General features: G+C 41.8%; 1 pseudogene; it reads right to left on the bottom strand.

Annotated features, from left to right (window-relative positions):
- Positions 1 to 3,914: 3,914 nt before the first annotated feature.
- The window catches only part of LOC147428254 (uncharacterized), a 54,367-nt pseudogene continuing 35,436 nt past the window's right edge, over positions 3,915 to 22,845 (bottom strand).

The raw sequence follows: 22,845 nt of genomic DNA, 5'->3' as shown, positions 1-22,845 counted from the left end.
GTTCCGATCGAGGGGGGGAGTATATGTCTCATGAATTTAATGCATTTCTGGCTAGTCGTGGGATAAAACACCAATGTACAATGCCTTATACACCTCAGCAAAATGGTGTTGCTGAGAGGAAAAACAGGTCACTAACGGAAATGGCACGATGTATGGTCAAAAGTCAAGCTTTACCGCATTCTTTTTGGCTTGAGGCCATCATGTGTGCCACTTATGTACTTAACAGGTGTCCTACGAAAGCTTTGCAGTCTACTAATCCATATGAAGCATGGCATGATAGAAAACCTTCTATTGAGCAGATGCGTGTTTTTGGCTGTTTGGCATATGCTTTGGTGCCACAAGTGCAGCGCAGAAAATTGGATGATAAGGCTGTCAAATGTATTTTTGTTGGTATAGTGCTAAAAGCAAAGGTTACAGGTTGTATCATCCGCAAACAAAACGTATTCTGGTTTCACGGGATGTAGTGTTTGTGGAAGACTCTGTTCAGCCCTTGCTGTTATGTACTAGAGACACTAATGTAAGCTCACAGGACATTTATGACACTTTGTTGCCTCTTTTCAGTGGTGGAAATACGAATGTAAGTTCCAATGAGGCAAATGTACAGCCTATGGGGGTTTCTGAAAATGTTTTAGAACAGCCTATTACTGATGCAGGTGTACATGATGTACTTGATGAGGAAAGGGCTGAAAATGAGCAGACTAGAGGTATGCCAAAATGGCTGGTGCACACTTTGCGTGACAGTAAATTGGATGCACCTTTATCTAGTCGTACTCGTTCAGGCGCTCGCCATGCATCTTATGCATCAGATTGTTATGCTTTGGCTAGGTCTAGTTTACATGATGTTGAGGAGCCTCTGTCTTTTGATGAAGCACAGAATTCAGAAAATTGGATTGCTGCCATGAAATCAGAATATGATGCACTTATAGAGAATGACACATGGACTTTATGTGATTTGCCTCCTGACAAAAAGCCCATTGGTACGAAGTGGGTTTACAAGTTGAAACGCAAGCCGGATGGTGAGATCGATCGCCATAAGGCTCGACTTGTTGCAAAGGGTTATGCACAACAAAAAGGCATAGATTATGAAGAGACTTTTGCTCCCACTTGTCGTATGACTACTGTGCGTTTTCTATGTGCATTGGCAACTCATTTTGGTTGGGATGTACATCAATCAGACATTGTTACTGCTTTCTTGAATGGTGACATATTTGAGGAAGTTTATGTAACGCAGCCTCGTGGTTTTGTCATAAAAGGACAAGAGGACAAAGTGTGCAAATGTAAGAAGGCTTTGTATGGGTTGAAGCAATCTCCTCGTGCTTGGTATGAGAAAGTTGACACTCATTTGGTTAAACGAGGCTTTCGTAACAGTCCAACAGAAAGCACATTGTATGTAAAGCGTGAGGATGATGTATTTCTCATTGTGGTTCTTTATGTTGATGATTTGCTGATCACTGGACCAAATGAGAGACATATTACTGAATTTAAGGCTGATTTGAATGCTACTTTCAAGATGAAAGATTTGGGGCTGTTGCATCATTACTTGGGTATACAGTTTAAGCAGTGTGATGGTGGTATTGCCTTGTGTCAGAAAAGTTACATAGAGACATTGCTATGTAAGTTTGGACTTGAGGATTGCAAACCTATTGCCACTCCCATGGAAACAGGTTTGAAGTTGAGTCTACATGATGCTGGCGATCCTGCTGATGTCACTCTTTACCAAACTACTGTTGGCTGCCTCATTTATGTATGCAACACGAGGCCAGATATTCAGTTTGCAGTCTCGCAGGTCAGCAGATTTATGCATAGCCCAGGGTCTAAGCATTGGCAGGCTGTCAAGAGGATTTTCCGCTACCTTAGTGGCACTTTACATCTTGGCTTGTTTTATCCCAAGGGGGGATCATTGCCGCCAGACTTACATGCTTTTTCGGACTCAGATTGGGCTGGTTGTTTTGACATGCGAGTGTCCACAAGTGGTTTTTGTTTCATGCTTGGCAGTTCATGTATATCATGGTTGAGCAAGAAGCAACCTACTGTGGCCACTTCGAGTTGTGAGGTTGAGTACAGGGCAGTCTTCACAGCTACGGTTGAGTGTGTATGGCTCAGACGCCTTATGGCTGACTTGGGTGTTGGACAGGACACTGCCAACACTATCTACACTGACAGTCAGAGCGCATTGGCAGTTGCGAGGAACCCAGTTTTTCATGCTCGCACAAAGCACATTGAGGTGCATTACCACTATGTCAGGGAGAGGCTCTCAGCAGGAGAGATCAGCTTGGCTTATGTGCCAACACAGGACAACCTTGCAGATCTTTTCACAAAGGCATTGTCTCGTGAGAAGCTTGTAGCTTTCCGCAAAGCTTTGGGCTTACTCCCCTTTGTGGACTGATCCTGTCCTCAGGGCATGGCACTTCCCTTTACTCATGTGCCAGCTCTCGTTCACCGCATCACTCCAGGGGGGATTTGTTACCATATACATGTGGTAGTGATGTGTGTGAACACACTAGGACCGCCGGGGCATTTTTTCCCTCTTTAGGATGTTTTTTCCCCCGTGCATTGTATATACGCCCATCACTCTAGGGCTAACTATTTTTCCATTGCACACTAAGTAACACACTCTCTATTGTGTGCCTTGAGCTTCCTTCGTCTTCTCCAAGCTGTGTGTGTTTCTCTGCAACCCTAATTCCAACAGCGCATTACCTTGGCAAGCTCCCCCAGGACGGCTTTGCGATAATCCACAAGGAGTACACTCCTTGTGGTCAATTTTGGGTGTCAATGATGAAAGCAATGAGCCGCATCCTATGCCTGTCAACCATATCTCAAGCCTCCCAAGTCATTTATCTTGTAAATAAATCTATGGCCAGTGCTGCATTTGCGAAACACATTCATGGTCGTGTACTTTGTAATGTGGCCTTAAGCCAAGATATAGGTCTAAGCAATGTGGAACAAATTGCTTGGGATGTGCTGCACAAACAGCTTCCCTGCGCCCAAGAGCGGCGAGAAAACATTGCTCGCCATATCTTAGATGGCTCAAGCACTCAATAGCTGCATATATCTTGTAATTAACTCTTTCAAATTTGTAATGGGATATATCACATCTTTGTACTTTGCTATTTCAAATTTGAAATGGGACTTGATTTTAACTGTGAAATTCTGTATTGAGTTTATGGTACGATAGACAGTAGGTGATTGGCTCTATATTGTGGTATGATTGTGCAATTCTCTGAACCAAGGTCAAGAATTTTTTTTTCATATAAATAATAAAAAAAGGCATAATATCAGTGTAGCTTGACAAACCTAGCCAAGAAAAGGTGAAAAAAAGCTGTATGGGAGCCTACCGCAGAGGCGCGCGGGAGGGCGAAAGTAACGGTTACTTTCGCCCTCCCGCGCGCCTCTGCGGAAGGCTCCCATACAGCTTTTTTTCACCTTTTCTTGGCTAGGTTTTTCAGGCTGCATTGATATTATGCCTTTTTGGTTTTTCAATCAACCACATTCGGTTTATTATTTTATCATCTTGAAAATCTCAATTGATGAGAAAATGCAGTTGATTATTGACTTGGATTCAATATTCTATCTATGTATATATAGCGACTGGATACAATATTTCATTTTGCTAAGACTCGGGACATTCGCCAAGCTGACAGCTCTTTTAATTACCTTCTATCGACATCTCTCTCTCTCTCTCTCTCTCTCTCTCTCTACCTAGGTCTACTTAAAATCATTTTTTCTTTGAAAGCCATTTCAACCACAAGAACTCACTTTTGAAAGAAAGAACCGACATCTAGAATAAATCTCACAGCATCATATCACTTATAAACACAAATGTTCAGTACGATGGAAAAGAAATCACTAAAGCCACAACTCGTTATATTTGAAAAAGATATCTTTACATTGCCAAAATGGCATAAAAGTCAAATTCAGTTTCTCTGTCCTCTGATTCGACGCGCAAGAGCTATATCCTTGGGCATTATTGTCACCCGTTTTGCATGAATAGCACACAAGTTTGTGTCTTCAAAAAGAGAAACTAGTTGATATTCTGCCGCTTCCTGCAGAGCTTCTAAGGCGATACCTTGAATTCGATACGTCATTCAATAAATTTGCATGATCTCTTTCACCAAACGTGTGAATGGTGCCTTGCGAATGAGAAGGTCAGCAGTCTTTTGATAGTGACGAATCTCTTGCAAGGCCTTTGGAATGCATCGCTTCACAGCAGGAGCCCGTTGTTGAGGGATGGTGGATTTGGGACATGGTCCTTGCGAGGGCGAACCTTGAAAAACTTTTTCTTTCTACGAGAGGGCTTGCAATAAGGAGCTTGTGCATCTTCAAGCCCACCATGTGCTCCGACTGGCTCTTCAACTCCACCGTGCGCTCCAACTGGCTCGTCTTCTACATCCTCAAAATCCTCTGCATTTAGTAACCCATGATCACGTCTAGGCTCATCTGATGGCAGAGCTCCCAAGCCATGTGGCAATGTCTTTCCAGCCGAGACTCGATGATTGCTTGGGATCTCCTGTCCGCTCCATGGTGGGCTTGGTGCTTCGTTGTCCGTCTCGGTTTCAGTGTCTGAAGTCACTACCCGTTTCTTCTTGCGTGAAGGTTGTCCATCTTGTTGCTCTTCACCTGACCATTCCCTCTCCATCTCTGCTAGGAGCTCTTGTTCGTGTATCCAAGGTGGTTTTTGAGCACCTTGGACGGATGAGAGAGGGTGAGCAAAAAACGAAGGATCTTTTCTTGCTGTTTGCTTTGTGCGTGCCTTATGTAAGAAGGGGCAATATTGAAAATGAGACTCCCTCTTCTCTAAAAGCCCCCTATTTTTTTTTTTTTAAAGGTCTCTTCACACTTGACCAGGCCACTTAAAAAAACTCTTAATATCATCAAAATATAAAAAACAAAAAATGGATAAATGGAGAAGTATTATATGCAACTCAACAAAGACATCTACAAACCTAAACATTACATTGCATTGCATCATATGTTTTACATGTTGGGTAACCAACGTTTGCCCACTCTATGGGAATTTTCACGCCACCTAGCATGATTAAAGGGTCCAGTGGAGTTTCTCCATTTCTTTTTAGCATTAAGTCAAGATTGTCTCCTAACCTCCTTGGCAAGACTTGACTTTCGCGCTCGCTCGATGGCATGACATCTCCCCAAAGAACAACGAAAGAACCAATCAAACGTCTCCTTCATGTAGTTGGATCTCGTAGTTCCACCACCGTGACGTGTATTTTTAAAGTAAACACCTTTGGCTCGATAATGTGATTTCTCCATTCCTTGAGTGCTCCACATGTCTAATGAACCATATTTTGACATAAAGAATGCTCCATGTACATACAAAATATGCTGCATCAAGAAAAAATGCTTAGATCAAATGAATTTTTATGTATAGCATCAAAATTTGAACTGAACAAAGTAACTTACCATGTAGTGTGTGATATTGATCTCTCCCCACGCTTGCACAAATGCTTTAGTGAAATTAGAAATATGATCTTTGAGCAAATTTTGTTGCTCGCTTGTGGTTTGGGGTTTCCACATGATTTGAAGGACTAACTCGAAGTGGTGCCACAAGTGCCTACGCAGATTTACAAGCACGGGATTTGAATCTTGATCGATTGTACACTTGAAAAGCGCTTTCCATAGCTCCCATGGAGCATCCTCCTCACCCCTCTCCTTTCGCATCTCTGGTTTCTTGAAAAACCGACGTGCTTTCACACCATTCATAGATACTTTTTGTGGCACTTCATGCATATTTTCCACCTCACCGATGATAGAAACATTGCCACCATGACATCCAATCGAATTTAAAATTGCTTCAACTATTCCAATGGCTTCCACGGATCTGGAAAGTGGTTTCATTGTGAAAGCGTACTCTATGTGAAGCTTTAATTAACACTAGGTTGGTAATGGGACACTTTTATGTCCTGTTAAGTGACCATTTTCCTTGAATCATGTCAAGAGTTTCAAAATGGATTTTGAGGTGCTATCTGTCTAGAAAGTTGTCTCGTGAGCTGAAAAAAACTCCACATTTTTTTGGAATATCAATTCCATCTTTAACCTTGTCCTTGCACAACATTTCACAACCTAAACTGTGTGAAAAAATGGGTCCTGTGTTTGGCTTTTTTCAACTTTTTGCAACTATACCACTCTAGAATTCAAGTTTGTGAGGTCTATAATGCTAGAGAACTATCTTTAGTAGTCCTCAACATGTCGTGATGCTTCTAGGGAGAAATAAATGTTAAAGTTGTAAGTTATGACCAAATTACAAAAATTATCAAATCCTGTTTTTTGGCCAATTTTAGCTCTTCTTTGATTTTTTTGGTTGCTTTCATGATATCCAAATGCAGTTTTGATTTTCTATGTCGCATATTGTAACATAAAGCTAATATTCCTTGAGTTTTGGGGCACCTAATACCCTATTTTGCATAGTAGACAACGATGGTTGATTTTTTCAATTATAGAAGAAAACGAAACATTCTAATATATCAAGTATAGCTTTTTCAATATTGTTAGTTTCTTGTGTAGGTAGTAACCATATCTAGTCATAAGGATCAAATTTGGCTAGATATTGAATAGCTCCTATGGGATTCTACAACTCATAATGCTGAACCCAGTTTTTTCATGTTTGCTATATTTAGCACTTCATCTTTCTCCCCAAGATTCCCCTTGGTAAGAGATATATTATTCTTTTGACATGCTCCATGGCTCCTTATAAACCTAAAGGACAATAGGGAACTAAGAAAACATGCATATATATTATTTTTATTGAGCGTGGCTATAGAAACTTTGATGATAGGTTTGCAGCATGGTAAAAATTCAACTTTTTTGTACCTATTTCTTTTGGCAAAACAAAAAATAGTGAGTGAGAAGCAATCATATGTTCTGATCACCAACCCATTGAAGTTAACTAGGGAATTTATCTCGACTCCTACAAAAATCCCTAATCTTATTTTTATGCAACAAAACGTAAGAAATGACTGTTTTGATGAAAATGTACTGGTCCATCAACTTTGGAGGCTTGGTGTGACCAAAAGATGAGAAATTTTACAAGTTTATTATTTTTTCCATGTGTAGTAGGCCTTGAACTATAACCTCCTGAAAGGATTTTACAAAATGAGTGGATCTACTATGGTTTTGAAGGTTTTTTTCATAACACTGAAAGGACACTTTTATGTCCTGTTAGGTTACCAACCTAGTGTTAACAAGCAATCAAATATACGCATGAAGGCATGCAAAGTGCAAAAGTGTACATTTGTAAGTGGAAAATTTGATAATGGGATGCCATGTTCTATCTTTTGTTGACCGATTGGGGACCTCCATGATAGGACACTTCAACACCGAGCACACCCATTCTCTTGCATCATCATCCATTGACCCTGTTGCCTGACTTCCCTTGACACTTTTCTTTGAAGAAGTGGAGCCACGAGTACTCTCCTTGTATCCCCGTACACAATATGGACAAGGAAGAAGTGATGAAGCACCTTGTTTACACCCAAGTATACATTTGATTGTTTTTAGATCACCTCCTAAGTGCCACTCAACATCAAATGTACCTACTCCATCTACTTCTAGTTTTTCTCCCTCTAGTTGTGCCTTAATAACCTGTGTGATCCACGGGATCATAGAGAAGACCCATGCCAACACCTCATGAGTCTCTTTCGGAACTTCAAAAGCTCCTAACCACCATATTTCCTTTTTTGATTGTACACTAAATGATGGTTTCTGAGAATGATCACCGATAGCATCGACTTTTGCAAAAAGCATTACCTCATTCATGAGTGTCACACTCACACTCATACGTTCCAATCTCCGTCCTTTGACAATTTGACATTCATCTAGCTTAAGAATAAATATGAGCTTCTCTCCAAGTACTGAAACAACATAGGAATTGAATTGTTATACTAAATGATATTCAATATAGATAAAAAATGACATTACAATTTGTATTACCTTGTTGAGACAAAGCATAAAATTTAACCATAGCTCGTTGTAGTCATTTCAAGTCAACAAAAATATTGTTGAATTGATGATAACCAAAAGACTTTGCCCCATTAGGAATAGTATTGCCCCATGGTATGCATTTGTGTTGATCCCAACCTCATCACAAGCTCTATGGACATCATCCTCAAACACAAGGTTAGAGATCTTTTTTAGGATCTTCTTTGTGATGGCATCTTTCATGTGTTTGGCCTTTTCGCAACCTATGATGTAAAGTATATCTTCCTTTAGATGCATCCTAGGAGAAGATTGCAACAGTCCTCTTGTCTAAGACTTCCACACACATCTTGTATATATGTCCTATTTCAAAAGGTGAACCGAGTTACAAATTGATGGAAATTATTATAAGTGATGAACACTGTGAATTAAAAAAAATACCTGGTTGCCGTGATCCGCTTCTTACATGCCCCTCCATTAGAGGCTAAGTTTTCAATGGAAGAGAACTCCCTCTTACACTCACGCATGCCAAATGGAGTGGCTTTTAGGTGCATCATTGCAATCTGTAGCTTAGTTACCTCTGTTTCTGTAGCTTTCATCTCCTCTTTAAGATCTTTGAGTTGTGTCTCTGTGGAATGTAGTTGTTGTTGGAGATTTGTGAATGAATGTGTAACACTTGACATTGTTGTCGGAAACATGCCGACGCACCTGCGTGATTGGAGTCCAATCTCTTACAATACCCAAGAAGACCACGTTCTCCTTCTCCCGCATATTTGATTAAGCTTGGGAGTGTACAGAATGTCGGATGACAGCCCACGAGCGGATCTTTTGGATACAACCCTCCATCAAGCCACAAGTCAACATTGGTTTCTCCTCAAAACCGTCGTACGGATGCCGGTTGAGATGCTTTCTCGTCATTTTTTTTTGTGGGAGCAAATTTGATCGGTAGACGCAGACTGACATTAGTTGACCTAATAGATGACGGCGCAGGTGATTCATTGGTTATGTCACGAAGAGACATGGTGGAAAGTTATGATGGGGAAAAAAATAGATAAGATATACTTTTTGGGATAAACAGACAATTTTTGGGATAAAAAGACTTAAAAATATATTTTTTTATATGTAGATATATATAAATCCAATTTTTGAGCTCAAAAGAGGAAAATTTTTAAATTTTAAAAATTTCAATTTTTAGGCTTTATTAGATGGACGATTTGATAATGATGCATTATCTATTTATTCTTGGAATTAATGTAGAGAGGGACCCAAGGAATTTTAGATTTGGAGCTTATAAAAGCTAGATTCTTCCAAAAAAATATTGTTATATATATATATATTTATTTATTTATATATACCTTTTTAAAGCTTAAAAGATCCATTTTGAAGATTTTACAAAAAAATCATTTTTTGGGGTGAATTGATGCACGAGCTGAAAAGGAGATTTTGTCATAACTACTTAATCTCTTTGTTTGGTGATAGGTAGAGAGAGAATGGTTCTTCTCTCTACTTTTACTCCTCTCTCTCTTTTTACCCCCTCTCTCCCCTACTTTACCCCCCCTCTTCCTCCTACTTTACCACCCTCATTCCCTACTTTCCTCCCCTCTCCTATCTAGAGAGAAGTTAGAGAGAGAGCTACAAAAGTAGCTCTATTTATTGTCTTTGTTCCCTCCATCCCCTACAAAATTAGCCTTAATCCCTTAAAATTAGGAATCCTTACACGGCCCCAAGGGGGTCCAATTTTTTCCTAATGAACTAGGAAGTATTTTTTAACTTGGAAGTAGATACACAACCACTTCTTGCACTTTCTTGCATATAAATTTCTTTTTAATCCCTGTCGGGACTTGAGAGCCATAGTATCCAAAAGAGAATGTAAAACTATGGCACACAAAAGAAAAAATGAAAGAAAAAAATTATGTCTGAAGCTTTCCCTAGGCAAGATCACGTACCATTCAATAGGTGTGGCACTTATAGGAGAGAATGTCTACTACGTTTGATGACCAAAGTAGAGCCATTCCAGAGCTTTGTCACATGGAGGATATAATGTTCATCGTGTGGGAAGGGGATCGTTGACTCCACGCATGGAAAGGTTGGGCATTGCGCGATCAGCTAGATGAATTCTCAACCTCAAAAGTTGAGTGTATGATTGTGAAGTTTCACCTTGAGGAGATGGCGGAATTTCTATTAGTGCTCGACATGATCAATAAGTAAGGTCTTTACACTGATTTGCTACACTTGAATTTCAAATAATTGCTAAATTGTTGCCTTAAAAGATAGTCACACAAGTGTATGTGTCTCACACCATTGCCCATGATATCTTCATGATGCAAAAGTTGACACTTGCGGATCCACAACCCTTATTGGACAAGTTCAATGATGAGGATAGGAAAAAATCTCAAAGGGCGCTTTGTGGCATAGTGATGAACCAATCAAGATGGCTTAGACTACCGATGTCTTTGTTAGCACAACTATTGTGGAAGGTAAAATTAAGCTATAATACATATGCATTGGATAACTTCATGGTTATTTCTTTAAAAATCAATTTGCCTTTTTATGTTGTGTATGATAGGAGGAGTTTGATGTAATGTATCGGCTCAAAATGTAAAATTTACCGGCAAAGGACAGTAGAGAGTATCTTTCAAGAGAAACAGATTACGAAGCAAGTTATGACCTGGTGCTAAAGGAGACCAAGGACTTCTTATTCGGAAGAGATTGGAGATATAGATCTTCCACCAATTTTGACAATGCTGCAAACTTTTTTTGAAAGTGTATTTCATTTGTGGGTTGAGGAGAAAAGGGTTACAAAATGACCCCTTCAAAGTGTTCACGATTGCACGCACACGCATCAATTCTATGGAGTAAGTATTTTTTGTTTTTGAATGCATTGTTTTATATATATATATATATATATATAAGATGGTATCCAATGAAACATTGTAGGAAATGTCGTTTGATTAACATATTGGCCAAGGGAAACGTTTCCATGATAGAGGCATCTATTCCAACTTAAGAGAATCCATTCTTGCAGTGGCTGAGAATGCACGTTTACTGGTGGAAGCTGGAAAGGTGGGTGTAGTAACATTAGAGTACGGAATCATATATATTAGTGCAAAGTTGTTAATGCTAGAAGTATAGGGGGTGTATTGAGCTCGGGGGGTCCACAGTTCAATACCCCCTATATAACGTGCGTTCGTGGGATATTTAAAAATCCCCTCTTTTAACATATCCGAGTGAATAAAATGACCCCTTATTTTGAGGATTTTTTATTCAAAATTGAATATAAAAACCCCTTATTTTAATGTGTCTTTGTTAAATTGCCTAAAATTTTTGCATTTTAAAACTGTAAGGACATGGGTCTTAGGGGCAAGGCCATCGGCACGGCCGAACAGTGAGTACGCTAGGGAGAGGCTATAAGATAGTACGGTTGGCTGGAGACTAGCACACACATTACCAACACCCTTTCACTCGTATCGGAGCTATTTTTGGGAGAAGACGAAAAGCGGGTTGCATGTGTGTGCGACGTTCTGCTTCTCTCCCACGTTCCGCAGACAGCGACGTCTTCGTTGTGCAGCAAACGAAGACATGCACGCTTTCATGTGCGCAACTTGTGGACAGACAGCGAATAGCCGATTGTGGCCGCCCCATCTACGCCGACCAAGGCGAGCGACCAAGGCAAACTCGACGACACCGAGGCTCCGAAGACTTTCGTTAGCACCATTGGATACGCGCGTAGGAAGGCCCGCTTAACCCTTGCATGAAGGAGGGTTGAACCCACCCCATGAGGGTAAGAGGCCAACACTTTACCATAAATCTATTGACCCTTGTTGTGTATAACAAGGAAAGATAGCCTACTTGTGTTGAAAGGAAAACTAGAAGGAAAGGGAAAGCTTCAAACTTCAAGGAAGTAGCTTCACCCTTCCTTTTCACTTCTTGGTCTTCATGTTAAGACCCAACATCCAAAATCTTTGGAAGAAGCCATCAGTCATGCCCAAAGATATGATGATGACCAAGAGAGGAAAGGAAATGTTCCCTACTCTAAGAATACTTTTGCTAAAAGCAATGTGGCTAAGAGCCAATGGCGAGGTAGATCTCCCACACGTTCCAAGAGGAATAAGAGACAATCTACCTCTCCATCCCCACAAGAGCCTAAGAAGCCTAAGCGCTCACGAGATACTCCACGTGGGTCTCTCAACACTGCCGATTTTGAGCGTGCGAAGAAACACAATTTGTGTTTTAAATGTCTTTCGGACCAACATAACAAGAAAAATTGTCCTCTTTTGCAAGGCAAAGAAAAGGCCATGCACACGGTGCAACACCTCACATTAGATTCATCTCCTAGATATTGTGTTGTAGAGGTTCTTCATATGGAAGAAAAGCATAAGTGTTGTGTGCCTGCTTCAATGTGGTAGCCCACCTTTGGACACCATGATTTGATTCGCATGCATGGCACTATTAACGGACAACGTGTTCATATTTTAGTGGATGATGGTGCAACTCATAACTTCTTGAACTATAAGCTAGTCAAGGAATTGAAGCTTACATAGACTCCCTGCTCTCACAAGTATGTGGTGGAGCAGATGTCCGAGAATGATAAAGAAGTATGGGACACGGTAGTTCAAGGGGTTGAGCTTATTGTTCAAGATCATACGACGACCCTTGACTTCCAAGTTATGAACATGGACCGTGCTGATATAGTTTTAGGATGGGAGTGGCTGCATGATTTAGGAAACACCCATTGCACACAAGCTATGAACACAACTCCTTATCCTTTATGGCCAATTGTAAACATGTGCTTTTGCTTGGTGAGAAAAATATACCATCTGCACCTCTTATATGTACAGCCGAGCTTTCTATTTTGCAAAAAGCAGATTTAATAGATGAAGTCTTTTTGTGTTATTTCTTGTCTCCAAGTCTTGTGAATTCTCAAGAGCAAAGTGCGGTGAATTCTAGTGATGGTATGTAAAGTGCAATAAATTCTAATGGTATGCAAAGTGCAATGAATTCTACTAATAAAAAAAGTGTTAACAAATCTAACAAGCAAAGTGCTCTCAATTTTAATTCTATAGAGCAACGTGCAACTGTTGTAAAACAAACATTACATGAATTACAAGATTCTCCATCCCAGCATAACTCTAGTTTACTTTCTCCTTTTGCACGACAGAAGCTGACTCACTTACTCACGGAGTATAGTGATGTCTTCTCAAGTGATTTACCATCGGGTTTACCCCCTACACGTGATGTGCAGCATGGCGTAGATGTCTTGCCATGCACTAAACCGGTGAGTAAACCACCTTATCATATGAGTGCTAAAGAAGCCAAGGAGGTTGAGAGTCAGTTGGCTGACTACCTCGCCCGTGGTTTCACTATACCTAGCACTTCGCCTTGGGCATCACCAATTCTATTGGTAAAAAAGAAAGATGGTACTATGTGCATGTGCGTAGATTATCGCGGATTAAATGCAATAACCATCAAGAGCAAGTATCCTCTACCTTGAGTACATGAGTTGTTTAATCAACTTCACGGGGCAAGATACTATACAAAGATAGATCTTTGTTTAGGATACCACCAAGTACGTATCCTACGACAAGATATCTCTAAAACTGCCTTTAGAACACACTCATGGATAGTGTCTTATGTCCCTATCTTGGAAAATTTGTTGTGGTTTTCCATGATGACATTCTCATTTACAGTAAGACTGAAGATGAACACATAGAACACTTACGATTAGTGTTTGAACAGCTATGAGCTCACGCGCTATATGCTAAGCAAAGAAAGTGCGATTTCTTAAAAATAGAGATACATTACCTCGGTCCTGTGATATCTTTTTCTGGCATCAAGATGGACACTGACAAGGTCGCTGCCATTCTTCGATGTCCACATCCCAACACGGTTGAGGAGCTTCAAATATTTTTAGGCATGGCTGAATTTTATCGACAGTATATCCATGACTATGCCAAAATCACTGTTCCTAGGACAGATCAAGTTAAAGAAAAAGGTAAGACCTTTTCTTGGGAAGAAGCCCAAAAATGCAGTTTTGAACAGCTCAAGGTAGCTATAGCCACTGCTCCCATCCTAGCAATCATCTACCCACTTAATCCATTTGTGGTAGAGACTGATGCTAGTGATAAAGCCATTGGTGTGGTACTTCTCCAGGAGGGAAGACCTATAGCCTTTGAAAGTAAAAATTTAGATAGAGCTCAATAGAATTATTATGTTTATGAGGGAGAGAGCTGTATGCATAATTCACGCTTTACGAAAGTGGCGACACTATTTATATGGTGCCGAGTTTGAAGTAGTTTTTGACCATGAGTATCAAATTGTTTACTACTGAAACAGACTTGAAGGGCCGTAAAGCTAGATGGGCAAAAATCCTTCAAGATTATGATTGTAAGCTACGATATCGCAAGGGGCAATATAATGTAGTAGAGGATGCACTAAGTCGGATGCCTCAGATTAATTCACTTGCTTTCACGGAACTAAAGAGTGGATTTTTGGAGTCCTTACGTGGCAAGTGTGCACAAGATCAATCATATGCTAAAGTGTGGAGTGCAATTTTAAAAAGGGATCCCTACTCAAGAAGAGCTTAAGCGATGGAAGAATTTTTCCATTGATGATGGCTACTTACTCCACAAAGGTAGAGTATGTGTGCCAAAGGACTCAGGCACTAGGCGCCAAATCTTATTTGAGTGTCACGATAGTCCAAGTGCTGGTCATCCAGGTAATCGTAAGACGTACGCCTTAGTTCGATGGCAATTTTATTGGCCGAGCTTACATCATGATGTTCAAGAGTACGTACTAAACTGCCAACAGTGCCAAGTTAATAAGGCAGAGCACCTCAAGGTAGGTGGCCTTTTACATCCTTTAGAGACTACACAAGGTAAGTGGCCTTTTACATCCTTTAGAGACTACACAAGGTAAGTGGGAGAGTATCTCTATGGATTTTGTAGTAGGACTAGCTACTACAAATCATGGCCATGATGCCATTTAAGTAATTGTAGACTGTCTCACAAATATGGGTCGATTCATTCCCACTAACACTACGATTAAGACAGCGGAATTAGCGTGGCTATTTGTAGAGCATATATATAAACTCTACAGTCTTCCAGCTAGTATCATTAGTGATAGAGATTGAAAGTTTGATAATCACTTCTGGAGAGCTATGTTCCAAAAGTTGGAAACTAAACTTAATCTAAGTACACCTAATCATCCAAAAACGGATGGTCAAATAGAAAGAGTTAATCAAGTGCTAGAGGATATGCTACGAGCGTACGTCAGCAAGAAGCAAACCAATTGGGAAGACTACTTACCTATATTGGAATTTTCTTATAATAGTTCAAAGCATGTGACTACAAAGTTTAGTCCATTTATGCTTTTATATGGATTTCAACCTAGATCACCCGTTACGGTGGGGTTGGCTAAGGATAAAATACAACAAGCGAAGGATTTTCTCCAAGACCATTTTGACATGCTTTGAGTTGCTCGATAGAATGTTAAGCAAGCTCAAGATCGATATAAGAAGTACGTAGATGAGCGTCGTCGTCTTGCCACTTTCGAACAAGGAGACAAGGTTTTCCTCAAAGTTCCGGAGCATTCAGAAAGTCTAAAGACAGGAAAAGTTGCTAAACTTTCACCACGCTATTGTGGACCATTTACCATTCTCAAATGTATAGGTCAAGTGGCCTATAAGTTAGCTCTCCCGGAGCACTCACAAGTTCATCCTGTTTTTCATGTTAGCCATTTACGAAAATACCTAGGACAGAATGATAACGTTGTCAGGAGTTTTTTGGAGCAAGGGATTGCGCATATGTACATATACATGCATGGTGCATCAAATAAAGGATTGCCCATTTTCCTTAGCCAGGTGGTTATGTGGGGCCCACATGTGTACAGGTAGGACAGTGTGTACATAGTGCATCGATTTTCACTATCACCAGTAACAGTATGTTTTTTCTACAATAATGAGGAGTTTATAGCGTGTAAAACTTCTTGAGGAAGCTATCCGCGGGCCGACGACATGAGGTCAGCAGGTGCGTCAGATGGCATCTAGTGGCGTCAGGAGGGCGAACGAGGTCAATATTTGCACGCGGATGAGTACAGACACAACGTGGGTGTTTGCTTGTGAGAATTATGCAGAAAGTTCATCATGAGGACCTTTTTTTGGGGCCACTTCACGTGGTGCCGAGATGCATTATTGGGGAAAACTGAGTGCCAAGTGTGCGAATGATGGAAAAAGGTGACAACTATGCACTGCGAGGTCAGTTTTTGGCCTGTTTGGGGTCCGTTTGAGGTCATCTAAAAGGTCAAGGGTGCCCAACTAATAAAGCTAAGTGTGGGAACTGAAAAAAGGGAGAGAAGACCAGAAAAAACGTGGAGAAGAGAGGAGGAACAGCCGCAGGTGTGTTTTTGGGGTTTTTGGAGCCTGTTTTGGCCGTAAACTGCTCATCCGAGGTCGGATTTGAGCACTTTGACATTGTAGATTGGGGTTTTGGGCCGTTCCGAACGTGATGGCGCTGTCCATTTTGCCAAATTCCTCCCTCTTTTCTGCTGTTTTGGTTGTGTAAGTTTCTCCTATGAGCGAAGTTTCTGCTCCAGTTTGTGATTGTATCTGGTATCTTTTACCCATATTGTGTGAGTTGTTTGCCCCATTGGTGTTGGCCCAAGCTCATTTGTATCTAAACATCAGAAATTCTCCTCTTTTGAGCTGAGTTTTTTGGGTGTGTGTGTGTGTGTGTGTGTCTGTGTGGAGTGGGCAAGTGGATAGTCTCTCTCCTCTCACTCCAGAGGTGTGTTCCCTGTCTCGGCCAAGTGTGTTGTCTAAGCCGAGTGGTGCCCCATAGTGTGTGTGTGTGTGTGTATCTTCCCAAGAGTGTGTGTCGGGTCGTTTTAGAGGCGTTGTGTGTGTTTTCATCCCGACCACATTCTTTTGGCGCCCCCACGGAGGATCTTCTTCGAGTACCTTCTGCTTCGAGCTTCGAGCTTCGAGATTCGGGATTACAGGTTACAGGTTACAGGTTACAGGTTACAGGGACAGGTACAGGTACAGGTGATTCACACAGGTACAGGTAGCTGGAGTACAGTGATATACTAGCAGTGATGTCACTTGCAGTTGTTGTGGGAATGCATCACTTGGCGCCTATTTGAGCGCATTGTCTGCTGCATTGTACGTTACTTGTGGAAACTGCCATTGTACGCATTTGTGGAGCCATACTTGGTTGTATTTGGCAGTCCCAGCCATTTCTAAGACTTGGTCTGGAAGATAGTCATTTCTGAGACTTGACTATAAGCGATTTGCATTAGCCTTCATGTGAGGGTCGATAGCGTGAGGTTTTTATTGAGCTGGGGGATTCTCAAATGTGGAGATCCTTTCGGTGATACAGGTAGCTGGAGCACCCTTTTTGTGACCTCGCCATAGGCTATGTACTAGTGAGTCCTATTTGATGCTCGGGTTCTATTGTTGGCAGTTTATGCATACAGATACAGTCTATATTTTGGGTTCTCATTGCTCTACTTCTGGGGAAACTCTGTCGAAATTTTCCCAAGTTATGATGGCTAGTTTTTTGGTATTTTGAGCCATTTATGTTGTTATGCTGCTGAAATTTTGGCAAAATCAGAGGTTGAGTCAGGTGTGCCTTCTTGGGAGCTTCATGGTTGGCTTTAATGGATGATCAAAATGGCCCTCAGTTCACTCCTTTTCATTTAACTCAAAGAATTCAGATTAATGTTCATGTGTCCAAGAAGATCTTTTTCCAGCAGCGCATAGTCTTTATGTTTGGGCCAAGAAGATTGAGAGAGATCCTGGAATGTCCTTTGCCTGTTGTAATTCCGATGATCAACTATGAAAACTCATTTGATGTGCATGTGTTTGTTCTCATCTAAAGTTGAGCTCCATTGAAGTTTCTGGGGATTGGGTAGTGAAAAGTTTTGGGTTCTTGCACGTGTGTTTGAAGGGGTTCTCTAGCCATGGCTTTCTCTTATCCGGAGTTTCATGGAAGAAGTGATGAAGATGTGGAGGACTTTCTGGAAAAGATGGAGGTTGTCTGCATTAGCAACCAGATTCATGACCCTACGCAAATGTTACGCCTTCTCCAAATTTGTTTGAAGAGTGATGCATGAGCTTGGTCCAAAGCATTTGAAGAGGAGTTGCGTATGGCTGATCCACCTATAAGATTGAGTTGGGACAATCTAAGGCATGGATTGGAAGTGGAGTTTGTGAAGATAGAAGATCCTGACAAAGTGTGGCAAGAAGTACAGGCTTTGGTACAAAAGGAAGGTGAGCCAGTAGATGTGTACATACGAAAGTTTTCATTGGCATGGGAGCGAATGTGCAAGGCTTTAGCACCACAGGTACCCCCGCCTGACATGATGAAGAAGGACAGGTTCTTGGCTGGTCTTTGGGAGAATATACGTTGGAGAGTAGAGCTAAAGAAGCCTAGGACATATGAAGATGCACTAGAGGTAGCAAGGAACAAAGAGTGGAAGCTGAGAGAAATGAGCCAGTTAGGGGTGGAGTCTTTGCCCATGAGGTCTGAATTTCAGCCTATGGACTCTTTACAAGGTCGTATGTCAGGGGTTCATCATGAACCAGTGGTTCCTGTTACTACTCAGGTTATGTCAGTTGTGGTCACTACAGCAGTGCAAGATGATGGCCTAAGGCAAGACATGAGGCAAGTGGTTGATTTGATGAAGAATCTCAGCTTAAACATGCTAGGTCAAGTGGGAAATAATCGAGGTCGAGGGAGGTTTGCAAATCATCCAGGAGGTGAAGAAAGACCTAGGAATGGTGCTGGACAAAGTAATAGTAGGTTTTGGAGGCAGACGCCCACATGTTATAATTGTGGAGAGTTGGGTCACATCAGCCCACAATGTGATAAGCCACCAAGGATGGGGGGAGACATGTATCCATTGCAAAGACAGGTGCTAACTAGGTCAAATGATTATGGCATCGAAATTAAGGGAGACGAAGGAACCAGTGGACTGACCCAGGAGGAAAAGGGAAAGACAAAAGTGCTAAGTGTAGTCACCTTGGAGAAGGCATCAAAGCTAGAGGATACATTAGTGATGCCTATTGGGAAGAGGACCACAGAGGATAAGGAAGGAAGAAGTGCCCCAGGTCCTAGTAAGAAGAAAGGAAAGAGCCATGAAGGCGAGGATGTCAAGGCCAAGAGGAAAAGGAGAGCTCGTCGAAAGTTTCATGTTTCAGATTTTCCACTAGGGGATGATGCCATTGGAGCTATGCTATTGCAAAAGGGGAAGGGCAGCCATTATATGAGGCCAGTGTATTGTGCAAGCCGAGTGAAGTTGGTAGCGGAGAGAAAGTTATCGGAAGTAGAGCTAGTGATGGCCAGTGTAATATTTGCTTGTCGATGATTTCGTCATTACTTGCTACCACGGCCTTTTGTTTTCTTGACGAGTTATGCCTTTTTGCCACAGTTAATTAATGGTACTAACATGTCAAATGTGGTGAAGAAATGGGTAATTGAGCTGCAAGAGTTTGAGTTCTCTTTTCTAGTGGAAGATAGTACAAGGGCTACCCTAGCTGATTTGTTGACCTACAAGGAGAATCCCCTTATTGTTAAGGAAGAGGTGGTGAGAAAGGTAGTTGAAGAAGTTCCACAGATCAGCAATGCACATGTGTTGTTCTTTGATGGTTCATACAGAAAGAGCCACAATGCAGCTTCAGAGGGTATAGCACTTTATGATCCAGAGGGGAAGCTAGTATGCAAGAGAGGGTTCAAATTGGATGCGCATAGTAACAATGAGGCTGAATATGCGACATTGGAAGCCGGATTACACATTTGTTTGAAGCATGGGGTTCGAAGGTTGAGCATAAAAGGTGATTCCTTGTTAGTGGTGAAGCAAGTGCTGGGTGTGTGGAAGAGCAAGAACACCTCATTGAAGGAAATGTGCTTTAGAATTAAAGGCCTGTTAAAAAAGTTTGAAGCATGGAGCATCAGACACATTGAACGTGCTCTAAATGGAGAGGCACATGAAGCAGCTCAAGGCATGATTGGGGAGCTATTCGTGTTGAGGACCAATTTACCTCTTTATCATGGCCGGGAAAGTTTGGCTCAAGAAGAGGAGTTTTTGCTAACAGGAATCATTCCAAAGGAGATTCAGAAGTCTAAGAAGTATGGCTTTGTGCGTAGAGCATACAGGTACAAATTGATTGGTGATGTCTTATACATGAAAGGGGCTGATCTCGTGTTGAGACGTGTACCTTGGCGGGAGGAGCTTTACAGAGTGTTGGAAGAGAATCATGAAGGTGCATGTGGTGGCCATTTTGCTCTAAAGATCACCTTGCATAAGATTTTGCAAGAGGGGTATGTATGGCCTAGTTTGCACAAGGATGTTCACCATTGGTGTAGGTCTTGCAATAGGTGTCAAGCATTTGGGAAGAGAGTGTTGAAGCCAGAGCTACGAAAAACCATTATGGCGTTTGATGTGTTTGAAAAGTGAGGGATTGATGCAATAGGCCCGTTACCTATCACAAGCAGGGGCAAAAGCTATATCTTGACGGCAGTGGACTATCTCTCTAGATGGGCAGAGGCTATAGCAGTAAAACAGATCACTGCAAAGGATGTGGCAAAATTTGTGTATGATGAAATATGTTGCAAGTTTGGGGTGCCATTAGAGCTACTTTCAGATAAGGGGCCAGGATTTAGAGCTAAACTGCTAGACTTCTTATGCACAAAGATGAAGATTAGGCACCAGCATACCACTCCTTATTACCCGCAGTGTAATGGCTTAAATGAAAGATTCAATGGTGAGTTGGTACAGATTCTTTCGAAAGTGACAGAGCACCAAGGAAAGAATTGGGATTTGGAATTGCCTAGTGCATTATGGGCTTACCGTACTTCGGTGAAGACAGTTACAGGGTTTACTCCATTTCATTTGGTGTATGGAAAAGAAGCACTATTGCCTGTGGAGGTAGAGTTGCCTGCGGTCAAGATGTTAGAGAAGTTGCTTGGGTCGCCTAGTGATGCATTCAAAGAGAGGCTCTTGCAGTTACAAGAGGTCCAGTTGGATAGGATGAGCGCATTGGAGCATTATGGGCAGATGCAGGATAAGGATTTGGCAAAGATAAATGAAAAGGTTAAAAGTAAGGGTATCAAGAAACATGACTTGGTTTTGCGCTACAATAGTAAGCTGGACAACACCTTCCAAAAGAAGTTTCAAATTAAGTGGGAAGGCCCTTTCAAGGTGGTGGAGTGTTTTTCAAATGGCACATATCAGCTGGCTAACCTGGATGGTGTTCTACATAAGTCAAGGGTAAATGGGTTGCGTCTTAAATTGTATCATGCTAGATTGATGATGGTGGAGCAAGATGAGCTGTCTGTGGATCAAGCAGTGTTGGTGAGGGATGAGGAGACCTGTGATGCGGCGAGTCTCATATCTCTCTTTGCTGCTGCTGATCATGAATGATCTAGCAGGCTAGGGGATGGGCAAATTATGTCAGGAGTTTTTTGGAGCAAGGGATTGCGCATATGTACATATACATGTATGGTGCATCAAATAAAGGATTGCCCATTTTCCTTAGCCAGGTTGTTATGTGGGGCCCACATGTGTACAGGTAGGACAGTGTGTACATAGTGCATCGATTTTCACTATCACCAGTAACATTATGTTTTTTCTACAATAATGAGGAGTTTATAGCGTGTAAAACTTCTCGAGGAAGCTATCCGCGGGCCGACGACATGAGGTCAGCAGGTGCGTCAGATGGCATCTAGTGGCGTCAGGAGGGCGAACGAGGTCAATATTTGCACGCGGATGAGTACAGACACAACGTGGGTGTTTGCTTGTGAGAATTATGTAGAAAGTTCATCATGAGGACCTTTTTTTGGGGCCACTTCACGTGGTGCCGAGATGCATTATTGGGGAAAACTGAGTGCCAAGTGTGCGAATGATGGAAAAAGGTGACAACTATGCACTGCGAGGTCAGTTTTTGGCCTGTTTGGGGTCCGTTTGAGGTCATCTAAAAGGTCAAGGGTGCCCAACTAATAAAGCTAAGTGTGGGAACTGAAAAAAGGGAGAGAAGACCAGAAAAAACGTGGAGAAGAGAGGAGGAACAGCCGCAGGTGTGTTTTTGGGGTTTTTGGAGCCTGTTTTGGCCGTAAACTGCTCATCCGAGGTCGGATTTGAGCACTTTGACATTGTAGACTGGGGTTTTGGGCCGTTCCGGACGCGATGGCGCTGTCCATTTTGCCAAATTCCTCCCTCTTTTTTGCTGTTTTGGCTGTGTAAGTTTCTCCTATGAGCGAAGTTTCTGCTCCAGTTTGTGATTGTGTCTGGTATCTTTTACCCATATTGTGTGAGCTGTTTGCCCCATTGGTGTTGGCCCAAGCTCATTTGTATCAAAACATCAGAAATTATTCTTTTTTGAGCTGAGTTTTTTGGGTGTGTGTGTCTGTGTGGAGTGGGCAAGTGGATAGTCTCTCTCCTCTCACTCCAGAGGTGTGTTCCCTGTCTCGGCCAGGTGTGTTGTCTAAGCCGAGTGGTGCCCCATAGTGTGTGTGTGTGTGTATCTTCCCAAGAGTGTGTGTCGGGTCGTTATAGAGGCTTTGTGTGTGTTTTCATCCCGACCACAACGTCATTGACACAGGTGTGTTAGTAGACCTTATCAAACCGCCAAGCAGTCCTCATTAGCCCAAAAAGATTTTGGATTCTCATGAGCTTCGCACCAGACATCATGTCAAACGGCAGGTGTTGGTAAAATGGCTAGATAAACCTGAAGAAGGTTCTACATGGGAGAATGTTTTCCTACATTCTTTTTCAAAGACAAAAACGATTCTCCAAGGGGGGGTAATGTAAGGACATGGGTCCTAGGGGCAAGGCCACCGGCACAGCCGGACAGTGTATACGCTAGGGGGAGGCTATAAGATAGCACGGTTGGGTGGAGACTAGCACACGCATTACCACCGC

Source organism: Adiantum capillus-veneris, chromosome 23 (assembly GCF_014529385.1).
Source record: "Adiantum capillus-veneris isolate H3 chromosome 23, ASM1452938v2, whole genome shotgun sequence".
Classification (NCBI taxonomy): Eukaryota; Viridiplantae; Streptophyta; class Polypodiopsida; order Polypodiales; family Pteridaceae; genus Adiantum; species Adiantum capillus-veneris.
Note: the sequence above shows the minus strand (reverse complement) of the source record. Positions and strands in the feature narration are given on the sequence as shown.